Genomic DNA, 16,236 nt, shown 5'->3' on the forward strand with positions numbered 1-16,236 from the left:
TGTCCCCAGAGGATGAAAGAAACCAAGAGATTTATGATTTTAACAAAGAGAAATGTGAACAAAGGTGTGGCTGACAAACTACATCCCCATTACTGAGACAAGTCAATGAATAATGAATGGAAGAACAAAAGCTTCCTCCCACTAAAAAGGATGGAATTCCAATTTTATGAGATGATAGGAATTGGAGGAAAAAGAAAAAAAGAAAATGACTGCTGAGAACAGAAATGTATCATCTAGCTTGAGAAACAGCCAAGCATCTATATTCCACAGGAAAAGGAGACTTTCCTTCTTTTTTATTTTCTCTTTTTTTCCTTTCCTTTCTTTCCCTTTCCCTCTCTTCCATTTTCTTTCATTTTCTCTCCCTTCCCTCTCTTCCTTCCCGTTTCCATTCTTTCTTTCATCTCTGCCATTTCAGCATGAAAGTACAAGCTGTACATAAATAAATGACATTATATAGCTACTAAGAAAAACAGTATGGAGGTTCCTTAAAAAACAAAAAAATAGAACTACTATATGACCCAGCAATCTTACTCCTGGGCATATACCCAGAGAAAATCATAATTCAAAAAGATACATCTGCCACAATGTTCATAACAATGCAATTTACAATAGTCAGGACATGGAAGAAACCTAATGTCCGTTAACAGAGTGGATAAAGATGTGGTACATATATACAATGGAATATTACTCAGCCATAAAAGGAAGAAAATTGGGTCATTTGTGGAGATGTGGATAGGCCTAGAGAGTGGAATACAGAGTAAAGTAAGTTCAAAAGAGAAACTTAAACATGGTGTATTAATTTGTCTATGTGGAATCTAGGAAAACAGTATAGATGATCTTATTTGCAAAGCAGAAATAGAGACACAGACATAGAAAGCAAATATATGGATACCAAGGGGAAAGAGAGGGGTGGGAGAAATTGGGAAATTGGGATTGACCCATATACACTATTGATACTATGTATACAATAAATAATGTATGAAAATCTACTGTATAGCACGGGGAACTCTATTTAAAACACTGTGGTGACTTGAATGGGAAGGAAGTCCAAAAAGGAGGAGATACATGTATATGTATGGCTGATTCAGTTTGATATTCAGCAGAAATTAACACAACATTATAAAGCAAATATATGCTGTGTTACGCTTAGTTGCTCAATCATGTCCAACTGTTTGCCACCCCATTGACTGTAGCCCTCCAGGCTCCTTTGTCCACGGGAATTCTCCAGACAAGAATACTGGAGTGGGTTGCCATGCCCTCCGCCAGGGAATCTTTCCAACCCAGGGATCAAACCCAGGTCACCCACATTGCAGGTATTCTCAAATTAAAATTAATTAAAAATGAAATAAAAAACAGACTGCAGGCTAGGGTTTGCTGATCTGTGTTCCTGGACTATCAAATTACTCAGTTAAAAAAAAAAAAAAAAGCTTAGAATTTACAACACAGTTGTGAAAATTTCTCACAATCTGTCAGCTTTTTTTAAATCATGAAAAACAAATTATCAAATAATAAAATATAAACTTTGAAGATTTTTTTGAAAAAATATTTGATAGAGTATTTTTTAAAAGGATTATCCAAAAATGAGGGTAAAGAAAATAACCAAAATCTATATTTTCTTCATAACAGGCATTTTGGCTTAGACACCATTTAGAAAATGACTTTAGCAGAGAAGAAATTGGTATAATGAATTAGTACATTAACATTAAGAGCAGTAAGTTCATGACTAAACTGTTATTTCTCTTGCTATTTGAAAAACTTGCCACTTACAAAACTAGCTTAGGGCTTAATTTTTGAGGCAAATGGTAAAAGGATTTAATTCCATGGCTTCCACTGACATTAATGGAATCCATTCATCTATTCTGCCATGCTTAGAAATTCACACTTTAAGGCTTATATGGACAACTCTGAGTAAAAATGATGTGCTGTGAGCTTGCCTCAGGAAAAAAAAAAATCAGACACAAACTGAATTCACTAACTCTCTGATTATTATTAAAATAATTTCCATGAAAATTTAATGTATTAATTTGTATTCAGAGTCTACATTTCCAGGACATAGTTTCTCCTTAGACTTCTTCAAACTCAGATGAAAGAAAGTTGAGTAAAATTCTCTTTCGTACTGCTGCTGCTGCTAAGTCGCTTCAGTCATGTCCGACTCTGTGCGACCCCATAGACGGCAGCCCACCAGGCTCCCCCGTCCCTGGGATTCTCCAGGCAAGAACACTGGAGCAGGTTGCCATTTCCTTCTCCAATGCATGAAAGTGAAAAGTGAAAGTGAAGTCGCTCAGTCGTGTCCAACTCTTCGCGACCCCATGGACTGCAGCCTACCAGGCTCCTCTGTCCATGGGATTTTCCAGGCAAGAGTACTGGAGTGGGGTGCCATTGCCTTCTCCTCTTTTGTACTAATCCCTCAGTAATAAACATTGCTTCTTCCCCTTAAAGAACAATACACATACAAAATTTAAGATACCATCCGATTTTAGATAACTAATTTCTTTTTTTTTTTTTTTCATGGTTCTGCTCAGTATATTTTGAAATCAGTTCCATGTGTGGATTTTAGATAACTAATTTCTTTACTGTGTCAATTACATAGTAATTGATGCTTTTGAACTGTGATGTTGGAGAAGACTCTTGAGAGTGCCTTGGACTGCCAGGAGATCCAACCAATCCATCCTAAAGGAAATCAGTCCTGAATATTCACTGGAAGGACTGATGCTGAAGCTGAAGCTCCAATATTTTGGCCACCTGATGCGAAGAACTGACTCATTTGAAAAGACTCTGATGTTGGGAAATATTGAAGGCAGGAGGAGAAGGGGATGACAGAGGATGAGATGGTTGGATGGCATCATCGACTGGATGAACATGAGTTTGAGTTGTTCCAGGAGTTGGTGATGGACAGGGAAGCCTGGTGTGCTGCATTCGATGGGGTCTCAAAGAGTCAGACATGACTGAGTGACTGAACAGAACTGAACTGATGTCAATTACAACAAATGTGTGTCAGAAATATCTTGAACTATAAATATTTTAAATCCATTACTGCATTTTAAAATTAAATTTCTGAATTCATATCAAATCAGCAATATATTAACATAATTTCAAATCAAGTAGGTATTATCAATAGAGTAGGTTATTATAAATATTATAAATGGAGATCTAATAGGTGAATGAACAAAAAATCCATACCTCTGAACTAACACATAGGATATCATTGAAATTGTGCCTTTTTAACAATATTAAAGTTGGGGAAAAGTAGCCATAGTAGATTGTTATTATTTGTTAATATCAACCCCCTTCATTTGAAAGTATCATACCTACCATTGACATGTCTTTTGTAGGGCCTCTTAAGTAAATGGTATACTTTATGCAGCTGATATTGGGCATAATCACGTAATTGACTTTGGCCAGTAGTCATGAATCATGTGACACACACAACATTTATGTAGAAACATTAAAAGTCACTAAGTTTCTACCACCTGTCTTGTGCTGTGCTATGAAATCAACATGTGCAGTAGTATCAAGGTTGCTGGAATTGCAAGTCATATCTGCAACAAATCCATAGAATATGATGTATTATATGGGTGAGAAATACACTTTACTGGACACTGAAAATATGAAGTTATTTGTTACTGAAGCATAACACAAAAAATACTTACTGGGTTTATCACCACTTTAATAGGTAAAATATTTCCATGGCATGAATCACTAAAATCATGTAAAGTTATTAGTAATATTAATAATAATTGCCAATTATTATTTTCTCATATTTGTTTACTCTAGGATTTCCCTAGGATCAAATAGAGGACTCTCATATTGCTACTCAATATTCCCTTTAATGTTAAAAATCATGTTTTTTCCTGCCATTATTGTACAGGGTCTCTATCTTCAAAAATGTGTCTCAGTTATAAAATAGTGCCTTAGATTGGTAGCTATTCTGATATACAAATGTTCTTCCAGAAAGAAAAAATATTTTATAACAATAGTAAAAATATTGACATTTATCATAAAAGAAACATATCCCTGTGCAGATAGTTCTGATCCTTATTTTGTACTTATATTTATAAAACAATAGTCATAAACTCTCTATTTTATAACACAGGCCTTAGAAAATCCACTTTTCTTATCCTATTTATAGAGAAAGATATGGAAGTTATATAGTTAAATGACTTGTTAAAGGTTAAGAGTTAGATCGAGTCATACACAGTATTTTAGTACCATGCCCAGAATTACATCTCAAATCACTATTCAATCATGTCCATGTACAATTCTTTATTGCCATTAGCAATTTTGTTTCTGATTGTAAAGTTTTAAAAACATTAATTTACTTATTTGAGAACACTTAACATGAGATTATTGGAGAAGGAAATGGCAACCCACTCCAGTGTTCTTGCCTGGAGAATCCCAGGGATGGGGGAGCCTGGTGGGCTGCTGTCTATGGGGTCACACAGAGTCAGACACGACTGAAGCGACTTAGGAGCAGCAGCAACATGAGATTTACCCTCTTCGATTTTTTAAATGTATAATATAGTATTGTTATCTATAGGCACAATGTTGTATAACAGATTTCACCTATTCAACTAAAATTTAATTCATATCAATTGACAACTCCTGTTTCTCCTTAGCTTCAGTCCCTAAAAACCAGCATTCTATTATTTGCTTAAATGGGTTTGACTACTTTAGATGTCACATAAGTAAATCATGCAGTATTTGTCCTTCTGTGACTCTCTTATTTTACTTAGAATAATGCCCTTAAGGTTCATCCATGTTGTTTTACACTTGACTGAGGTCAAGGAGTTATTTCCCCATTTTATTCTGGGAGTTTTATGGTTTTAAACCTTAGGTTTGCCTTTGATTCATTTTGAGTTGATGTTTGTGTATGGTGTAAGGCATGGGTGTAATTTCATTCTTTTGTATGTGAGTGTACGCTGTTCCCAATATCATTTCTTGAAAAGACTACACTTTTCCCATTTTTTATTCCTGACACACTTGTCAAAAGTTAGTTGAGTGTATACCTATGGGTTTATTTCTGAGCCATTTAGTGTGTCCCTTTGGTCTATGTCTGCTGTTATAACATTGCCATTCTGTTTGGATTACTATAGCTTTGTGATACAATTTGAAATCAGGAAGTGTAATATTTCCAGCTTTGTTTTTCTTTCTCAGGATCGCTTTGGATATTTGAGGTCTTTTATGGTTACATTTAAATTTTAGGATTTTTCTATATCTGTGAAAAATGCCATTAGAATTTTGATAGGGATTGTTTTGAATCTGTAAAACACTTACAGTATTAAAACCATTTTAACAAGATTAATTCTACCAATTCATGAATGAGTGATAGTCACTCATTTGTGTCCAACCCTTTGTGACCCCATGGACTATAACCTGCCAGATTCTTCTGTCCATGGAGTTCTCCAGGCAAGAATACTAGAGTGGGTTGCCATTTCCTCCTCCAAATTCATGAATAAGGAGATACATAATTCATTTATTTGTGTCTTCTTCAATTTCCTTCATTAAAATTTTGTAGTTTTCAGTATGTGGATCTTTTACATTTTTGAGTAAATTTGTTCCTAAGTAATTTATTCTTTATGCTAGTGTAAATGAGATTGTTTTCTTAATTTATTTTTTGGATAAAGGAAAGGATTTTATTGACTATGAGGGAAAGCAACATCCTTGAAATGCCAATATGAATTAATCAAGGGAAAAGTATTGGAAGGCTAGGAATAGAAAGGACAAAGCTTATAAAAAGAAAGATGCAAGGCCACCAAGGCAAATTTCATTATTTTAACACCTCACTTAAGGGTGAACTATCTTAATAGTAATAATAATCATACCCACTATCTATGTATTTAGTTCAGATCAGTCGCTCAGTCACTTCTGACTCTTTGTGACCCCATGGACTGCGGCAAGCTAGGCCTCACTGTCCATCACCAACTCCCAGAGGTGACTCAAATTCATGTCCATTGAGTAGGTGATGCCATCCAACCATCTCATCCTCTGTCAACCCCTTCTCCTCCTGCCTTCAATCTTTTCCAGCATGAGGGTATTTTCCAGTGAGTCAGTTCTTCACATCAGGTGGCCAAAGTATTGGAGTTTCAATTTTAACATCAGTCTTTTCTATGAACATACAGGACTGATTTCGTTTAGGATGGACTGGTTGGATCTCCTTGCAGTCCAAGAGACTCTCAAGAGTCTTCTACAATACCACAGTTCAAAAGCATCAATTCTTCAGCACTCAGCTTTCTTTATAGTCCAACTCTCACATCCATACACAACTACTGGAAAAACCATAGCCTTGACTGGACGGACCTTTGTTGGCAAAGTAATGTCTCTGCTTTTTAACATGTTGTTTAGGTTGGTCATAACTTTTCTTCCAAGGAGTAAGAGTCTTTTTATTTCATGGCTGCAGTCACCATCTGCAGTGGTTTTGGAGCCCAAGAAAATAAAGTCTATCACTGTTTCCACTGTTACTCCATCTATTTGCCATGAAGTGATGGGACCAGATGCCATGATCTTCGTTTTCTGAATGTTGAGCTTTAAGCCAACTCTTTCACTCTCCTCTTTCACTTTCATCAAGAGGCTTTTTAGTTCTTTTTTGTTTTCTGCCATAAAGGTGGTGTCATCTGCATATCTGAGGTTATTGATATTTCTCCCAGCAATCTTGATTCCAGTTTGTGCTTCATCCAGCCCAGTGTTTCTCATGATGTACTCTGCATATTTTACATAAACTGTGATAATATACAGCCTTGATGAACTCCTTTTCCTATTTGGAACCAGTCTGTTGTTCCATGTCCAGTTCTAAACTGTTGCTTCCTGACCTGCATACAGATTTCTCAAGAGGCAGGTCAGGTGTTCTGGTATTCCCATCTCCTTCAGAATTTTCCACGGTTTATTGTGATGCACACAGTGAAAGGCTTTGGCATAGTCAATAAAGCAGAAATAGATGTTTTTCTTGAACTCTCGCTTTTTCAATGATCCAGTGGATGTTGGCAATTTGATCTCTGGTTCCTCTATCTTTTCTAAAATCAGCTTGAACATCTGATAGTTCACAGTTCATGTATTGTTGAAGCCTGGCTTGGAGAATTTGAGCATTACTTTGCTAGCATGTGAGATGAGTGCAATTGTGCGGTAGTTTGAGCATTCCTTGGCATTGTCTTTCTTAGGGATTGGAATGAAAACTGACCTTTTCCAGTCCTGTGGCCACTGCTGAGCTTTCCAAATTTGCTGGCACATTGAGTGGAGCACTTTTACAGCTTCATCTTTTAGGATTTGAAATAGCTCAATTGGAATTCCATCACCTCCGCTAGCTTTGTTCATAGTGATGTTTCTTAAGGCCTACTTGACTTCATATTCCAGGATGTCTGGCTCTCGGTGAGTGATCACACCATCATGATTATCTGTGTCATGATTATTTGTGTATTAGGTACTGTTATAACAGTATTTCACATCTCTATTAATCTATCTAACTATGCATCATTATTAACACAATGCTATTCATGTAAAAATTAAAATGAAAAATTTAAATACATTTAATAAATGTTATTTTTTAATATACTTAATATGCTTTAGAAAGAAGTTTCAAAAATAAATTTTTCTAAATTTCTGTAGGTAAATACCAGAGAGCAAAGTCCTATAAATTATATGCTTTGGAAATATATCCAAGTTTTCTCTGCCTGTCTGACCCTGTCTTATTTCTATTTTACTTCATTTAATGTAAATTATCAGCATATTTTCACTCAAATAAACAAGTTATTTTTTAAATGTCTGCCAATAGAGGACAAACAAGATGTGGTACATATTCACAATATACTGTTACTCAGACATGAAAAAGAACAAAATAATATCATTTGCAACAACATGAATGGACTCAGAGATTTTCATACTGAGTGAATTAAGTCAAAAAGAGAAAGACAAATATCATATGGTATCACTTATTTGTGGAATCTAACAAAAGGATACAAATGAAACTATCTACAAAACAGACATGGAATTACAGATGTAGAAGACAATCATAGTTCTCAGGGGGTGAGGGGATGGGGAGGGATAAGCTGGGAGATTGGGACTGACACATATACACTGCTGCTGCCAAGTTGCTTCCGTCATGTCCGACTCTGTGTGACCCCATGGACTGCAGCCTACTAGGCGTCTCCGTCTATGGGATTCTCCAGTCAAGAACACTGGAGTGGGTTGCCATTTCCTTCTCCAATATATACACTACTAGATATAAAATAGATAACTAATAAGAACTTACTCTATAGCACAGGTAACTGTACTCAATAACCTGTAATAGCCTATATGGGGGAAAAAATCTAAAAAGATGTGGATATATGTGTATATATATAACTGATTTACGTTGCTGTACACCTGAAACTAATACAACATTGTAAACCAACTATAATCTAATAACTGTTTTTAAAATAGTACTTTTTAATGTAAAAGGGCAAGTCATAAGCTTTATAAGTGTTACAGCTATGCATTTACTTTCAATCCATGGCTAACTTAAAACTAACTACATTTTTTTTTCCCCTACAAGCTTTAATTGAAGAACTATATAACAATTATTTTAGATTAAGTCTACTTCTAAGCCAGTTGGTATGTGAAAGCTGTATGAGTCACACAAGTTCGTATATATCAGGTAACCTAACTTCATGTCAGAAAACAATCACAAATGCAACCAAGCAATTTGATACACATACCACAGGAACTGCAGAAAGAAAACTGAGTAACTCCACTGTTCATAATGCTGTCTGAGACATACATCTCCATGACATTTTCTTGAGCAAAGTAAAGTTCTCTAGAGACATGAGCTTTTATAAATCCATTAAAATACCTTGCAAGCTGCTGCCTCCATTTTCAAATACTATCTCTGTATTCCTGGAGGCTTGCAGTATATTTTTTATCTGACTTCCAGATGCTTTAATAATTTTTGACATTTTCAAATACAAAAATCAAGCTTCAACTTTTATTTTACAATTTAGAAGTAACTTAATTACTTTATTTTCTTCAAGGAACTTATTTGTTTGTCCCCTGAATGGTAACTGTGGATTATTTTACACATTATCTGGATTTCACATGATTATATCTCTGCAGTTGGCATATATGCTTATCTTTCACTGTCACTGTCTTTTGAACAAATGTCTCTGATTATTATAGATAGATAAACAAATGACAGGTTACATGGTGGAGGTGAAAAAGAGAGCATGATTTTTTTCACAATGTGCTTACAACATGCTACATTATGTCTTATTGTTGTTCTATTCTTAAATTTTACTAAATCATTGAACAGTATTTTCATCAGAGGAAAAGAGCAGTTCACAAGCTTTCCTTTAGTTATCCTGCTGTAACACAATTTTACTCAAAACTATTTTACAGAGTGTGGTACAGTTTAACTGTGATTCCTTTAAATAATCCACCTTGTATTGTGGTTTAAAATGCAAAACTGGATCAAAAACGTGCTTTAATTTTATGTAATCATGTGTAAAAAAGCAAGTGATTACAATGAAATCAAATATATAAAAAGGATGGCTATTCTATGTGTGAAAGCACAGAAATACATATTCAGTGTTTAAGGGGCCTAATTTACTGTTTTTAAAGAAAATTACTAAAATCACTAAGCCAAGAGTGTCCATTGAAATGCTTACCTACATGGTAGCAGATGAAAGGTTGGTATACATTCATTTTATGGCTTTGTAATTTTTAAAACATAAACCTCTGTAAACCCCTACGTTCTTTTTGACACAGACTATTGAAAATTATATATAATTCATTACCCTCAGTTTAGGCACAGTTGTGATTCTATGCAATGATGGTAGTGTAAAGTAAGCCCAATTTCAACATCTAAATGTGTATATTATAATACATTATTAATCATTTCATTGAGATATAATTTATATACCATACATTTTTTTCATTTGAAAAATGTAGCTGACAAACTTAGATTTGGGGCATTTTCTGTTGGCTATTTTTCCCCTGTGAATTAACATACCTTTCCTATTTCTTTGGATATCTTATAATTTTTTTTTTTTGAAAACTGGACAATTTTGTAACATGTTTTAACAAGTCTAGTGTCAGATCCCTTCACCAGAGGTTTGTTCTTAGATGAATCTTCCCTCAGTATTTACCTTCATGTTGTTATTTGTCTTACTCCTTGATTAAATTTATTTCTAAGCATTTTATCATGTTTGATATATTTTGGGGAGCTTATTTTCTTTTTTTTTTCCTGATGTTTGCTGTTGATGTATAATCAACTACTTTCTGTACAATAATTTTGTATCCTGTAACTTTACTAAATATGTTGATTAGGTCTAGCAATTTTTTGCTTTAAGATTTTAGGATTTTCTATATGTAAGATCATGGCATCTAAGTGCATGCATGTTCAACTGCTCAATTGTGCCCAACCCTTTGTGGCCCCATGGACTGTAGCCTGCCAGAATCCTCTGTCAGTGGGGTGTTCCAGGCAAGAATACTGAAGTGGGTTGCCATTTCCTACCCCAGGGCATCTTCCTGACCCAGGGATTTTGAGCTCATGTCTCCTGTGGCTCTTGCACCGGCAGGCAGTCTTTACCACTGAGCCACCTGGGAAGCCTCATGGCATCTGCCAGTAAAAACAATTATATTTTTCCTTTTCTATTTGGTTGTCATTTATTTTATCTTCTTTCCTAATTGCTCTAACTAGAACTTGGTACTATGTTGAATAGGAAAAGTAAGATTGGGCACATTTATCTTCTTCCTTACCTAGGGTCAGTGTACTATAGAGCAACAAAATACAAGGGGATCAATGTAGAAAACCAAATCTATAAAAAATATTTTAATCAAATAGTTAATCCAGACAAGAAGTTTTACTATCATATTGGTTAATGACTCATTCTCATTAATGTTAATAAAAATTCATAAACTGCAGGTAGAGTGAAAAGCAGATGATCCACCTGAAGAAACAAAAATTTAGAACATTATGTAACATTTCATTCATTCCTGTGGAAATGGATATATTATCATGCAAGTTAGGATATCAGTTTAATCACAGGTAACAATTTTCCCCCCTCCCAGGTTCCTGCTAATAGATAAAATATATACTATGATTTCTGTAGAATATGTGCCCTTACTCCTTACTCAGTAATTTCATAAGGAAGGAAGAATGACTCAACTGATCAGTAAGATTTGGAAAACAAATGACCCTGTTGATCTAGTCCTTTCTGATCTCTATTTTTCTAGATACTTTGCTGGGAGGCAGTAATATTCTCCTCTTTTTTAGGCTTATAGATTAGGTGGTTTATTGATAAATAGTGAACCTGCCAATGTCAGAGATGCAGGTTTGATCTGTGGTTAGGAAGATCCCCTGGAGAAGGAAATGGCAATCCACTCCAGTATTTTTGCCTGGCAAATGTATGGACAGTGGAGCCTGACAGGCTACACTCCCTGGGGTCAAAAAAGTGTCAGACACAACTTAGTGACTAAACAGCAACAACAAAAAGATAAGGTTCTGTGTTTTGTTAACTGGAGTACAATTGCTTTACAATATTGTGTTAGCTCTGCTGTATAATGAAGTGAATTGTTGGATGTATACATGTATCCCCTCCCTCTTGAATTCCTATCCTACCCATCTAGGTCATCACATAGGACCTGTTGAGCACCCTGTGCTATATAGAGATTCCTGCTAGCTATCTATGTTACACATGGTAGTGTAATTCTGACTTTCAGCACCAGGAGAGAAAACAAGGCAGTCTATTTAGTGGGGTTTTAGCTTCACAAAGGGGGCTCTAAGGAAAGCTCTGAATTCTAGAAAACTTTGAAGTGATGACAGACTCAAGCAATATTTTCCCACTTGGTTTACCAGCAGCAGTGGTAATATTTTGGTCCTCCTTTGAACTCTATGCCTATTTTTCAAGTGAGTCAGAATGTGAATACCAATTCAGAGAGATCTTCATATAGCTTCAAGGAAACTTGTTGGCAAAACTAAGATTTATCTGTCTCCAGAACATAATTCAATGATGTTTACATCAGTTTAAATATGACAGGGTGAAAAAAAATCCACCTTTGACCCTCTTTCATTTTATTTTTATGTTTCATATAGTTTATTTTAACATGCTTATTTCTCTTTGGCATGTTTCTGACAGTTTTCTTCTGCTTTTTGCTTATGGAGAGTTTTCCTTAGTTGATGCATGTTGAGTTTTGTTTTTTGATAACTCTGTTAGTCTTTTCCTGATTTTTTTCCCTTATGATGTGGGGAGAGTCCATTAAAATTCTTGATTCTGTCCTCTAAATGTATAACAAGATCAAGGTAAATACTTTCATGGATTTTGTTTGTTCCTACTGTGAATGGAAAAGTTATAGTTCTTGACTTTTCCATTCTATTTTGCTTTTCAGGACATTTTCTTATATTGGTTTTCTTTTCCCTTAACCACTCAATCACCAAAAGATGCTTCTAATTTCCCCTTTCCACTATTGTTTTCCTGTCCAAGAAGCTACAATATTTTAAGATTGCATATACTATTAGTTACCTTTCCTGTTATCTGTCACATCTTTCCTGACATTTGTTTTCATATTTTTATACATTGGATGAATTAGTCTTCCTGACAGTAGTTTTATATCATACATATGTCCTGCTGCTTACTTCCTTCTTCTTTACTCCCTGCATTTCTCTCATTCTGTCTTTGCTTATCTCAAAGACTGGCATTGTGTGGAAGCTTTAGAGAAAACATGCCAGAAATTGGCATTTTCCCTACATTTCCTTTGAAGTAATTTGGTGTTTGAGCATGCTTTGTCCTGAAGTTATACTGAGCTTTTTTGGTAGTGTTATATTTTTTCCTCCTGTTCTCTGTTTTTGGAGAAAATAATTTGATGCAGGGAGTTAGGCAGTCAGCATGGTCTTCAGCTATTTGGAAGACTTTATATGATAACAGTTCATATATGAATGCTTAAAAATAAAAATTTATTAAGAAAAAGGAGTTAAGAAACTTAAGATTAGTTAAAAAGGGGTAAAAATTATACCTATTGAACAAGACAAGGCAGTACTATTCTTAGAATTTTTATATAGCTTCTATTTTTCAATAGTTAGAATGTCTCAAAAATTTTCCAAATACAAAACACTACAAAAGCTTTAAAATACTAGTGAAGTGTCTTTCTGTTTGAATATGCTTAAGAGAAATAGCTGGAGGAAACTCTATCAAGTCTAATATCTTTATTAAGAAGCAACCACAATAGACTAAGTGTTTTAGATTGCCCGCTAAGTGAACATTTAATTTCCTATAACCAAATCCCTGACTAATAAATTAGCTACAAATTTCAAATTGTATGAGCTAAAACTGGGTGAGACAGCTATCTCAATTCTTGGTGTGGGGGTGGGGGGAGGGCGGTGGAAAGACCACAAAATAGCAATGGTCTTTTAGAAACACCATTATCCATTTGTCTACTCAAAAGATCTCAATTCCAATGGGAGAAATGATACTCTACTCTTTACAGTATTCATTACAGTATTCAGATAGAGAACATTTACCCCTATCCTAAGATTGTGGCATTTTATATGGTTTGAATAACACCAGGGGAAGAGAAAAGGGAAAAATGAAAATTAGATGCTCAATAGAAACAAAGATTGATGGATAATATACTCTGAAAAGATTCAGACACATGGTAATCATTTGTAGCTTATGGTTATAAACACACTTTTGCTCTCTTTGTAAAAGTATAGGAATTTCTTTCAAAATTCCAGATTTAAATCTTTTAAAACAATTAATACTTAAATAAGTCCTTTATTATGCAGATATACAGAAGTGAGGTACAAAGGTGACTACAATTACATATTATCCACCTTTTTTTAAGAAAAAAATGGAAGTGATATGGCCGTGTTTTTTGCCTTCAGGAGTCCATAAGATATGGACACAGAATTATAACAAGGTAAAATGAAACAGATATAGTGACAGAGACAAATATGTTATGGAAACACAAAGGAGAGATACAATAGTATCAGGTAGTGAGATGGCCTTTATACAAGTGTCTTGAGACAGACACTTAACAATGCATTAATTTTTAAAAAGTAGAAGCATGACTGAAGTAAGATTAGAAAGAAGGGGTAGCATGAGCAAATTTACAGAAGCAGGAAATTTTAAAGTAATAATGATTAGTTTAAATCTGTATTCAGGTCAAGAAAGAGTTAGAACCAGACATGGAACAACAGACTGGTTCCAAATTGGGAAAGGAGTACGTCAAGGCTGAATGTTGTCACCCTGCTTATTTAACTTATATGCAGAGTACATTAGGTGAAATTCTGGGTTGGATGAATCCCAAGCAAGAATCAAGATTGCCGGGAGAAATATCAATAACCTCAGATAGGTACATGAAACCACACTTATGGTAGAAAACCAACATGAGAGCCTCTTGATGAAAGTGAAAGAGGAGAGTGAAAGAGCTGGCTTAAAACTCAACATTCAAAAAATGAAGATCATGGCACCTGTAACATCATTTCATGGCAAATAGATGGGGAAACAATGGAAACAGTGATAGACTTTATTTTCTTGGGCTCCAAAATCACTGCAGATTGTGACTGCAGCTATGAAATTAAAAGACACTTGCTCCTTAGAAGAAAAGCTATGACAAACCTAGACAGTGTATTAAAAAGCAGAGACATTACTTTGCTGACAAAGGTCCATATAGTCAAAGCTATGTTTTTACCAGCAGTTGTGTATGGATGTGAGAGTTGGACCATAAAGAAGACTGAGTGCTGAAAAATGGATGTTTTTCAACTGTGGTGTTGGAGAAGACTCTTGAAAATCCATTGGACCGCAAGGAGATCAAACCAGTCAGGCCAAAAGGAAATCGGTCCTGAATATTCATTGGAAGGACTGATGCTGAAGCTGAAGCACCAATACTCTGGCCATCTGATGCAAAGAACCAGTTTATTAGAAGAGACTCTGATGCTGGGAAAGATTGAAGGCAGGAGGAGAAGGAGATGACAGAGGATAAGATGGTTGCATGGCATCACAGACTCATTGGACATGCATTTGAGCAAGCTCTGGGAGATGGTTAAGGACAGGGAAGCCAGGTGTTCTGCAGTTCATGGGGTTGCAAAGAGCTGGGCATGACTGAGTGACTGAACAACAACAACACAATGGACATAGAGTAATAAGCAAGATAATTGATGCTCTGGTTTTTAGCCAGGTTTGCCTTTGAGTTGAAGAAGTTGTATTTTTAATGGTAAATACATAATTTAAGAAACTGGGGTAAGGGCAATAATGCTTCCCTGGTTTCTCAGTGGTAAAGAACCCCACCCCCACCCCCCAATGTGAAAGATGGGGATTGGATCCCTGAGTTAGGAAAGTCTCCTGGAAAAGGAAATAGCAACCCCTTCCAGTGTTCTTTCCTGGAAAAGTCCCATGGACGGAGAGACTGGTAGGCTACAGTCCATGGGGTCATGAAAGAGTTGGACAGGACTTAGCAACTAAACAGAGCAACAAAGGGCAGTAACAAAAATAAAACCTGACAATTAAAAAGCTGTTGCCTGATTGGATGTCTTAACTCTATTCACATGGCAGATGCTCTTCATGGCCTGCCCTGGTCCCCTCTGCTGCTGATCTGGTGATAGAGCCTTTGCATGCTTTTAAAATCCCACATGATCCACAGGACTGAATAACAACACTTTCACTGTCACTAGTCCACTTGCCTATCTCTCTGTTTGCTCTCCTAAGAGTATCCTTGTTGTTTAGTTGCTTAGTTGCTATGTCATGTCTGACTCTTTGTGACCCCATGGACCCCATATAGCCTGCCAGGCTCCCCTGTCCATGGAATTTCCCAAGTAAGAATACTAGAGTGGGTTGCCATTTCCTTCTCCAGAGCATCCTTAAATATTATCAAACTCTATTGAACCTTTGTTCAGGAAAGCCAGAAGTGCAATGAAAGGAGAGAAGTTCACTTCCCTAAAATAAGTGACAAGATTAATGGATCAATGCCACAGACTTCTTTCTCTGTATTGAAACAATTCTGAGGCACAGTCTAGATATTTCCTTGGAGCAGGAGGATCAAAGCAGATCTAAATATATTTCCAACAGTGATAATCAACACAATAACCTACTTTCAACTGGCTTCTCCCCCTTCCATTTTTCACTTTGTTTGCTCCATCATTCTTTCTCCTTGGGATGACTTTCCATACATGACCTGCACCAAAGATATTTAGATAGGATGATTATAGAGGGAGGCCTCTCTGAAAAAATTAAGTAACCATGCAAAGATTCAGTGAAAAACAGTTGACAGGGAGAAAAT

This window comes from Bubalus kerabau, chromosome 1 (assembly GCF_029407905.1).
Source record: "Bubalus kerabau isolate K-KA32 ecotype Philippines breed swamp buffalo chromosome 1, PCC_UOA_SB_1v2, whole genome shotgun sequence".
Lineage (NCBI taxonomy): Eukaryota > Metazoa > Chordata > Mammalia > Artiodactyla > Bovidae > Bubalus > Bubalus kerabau.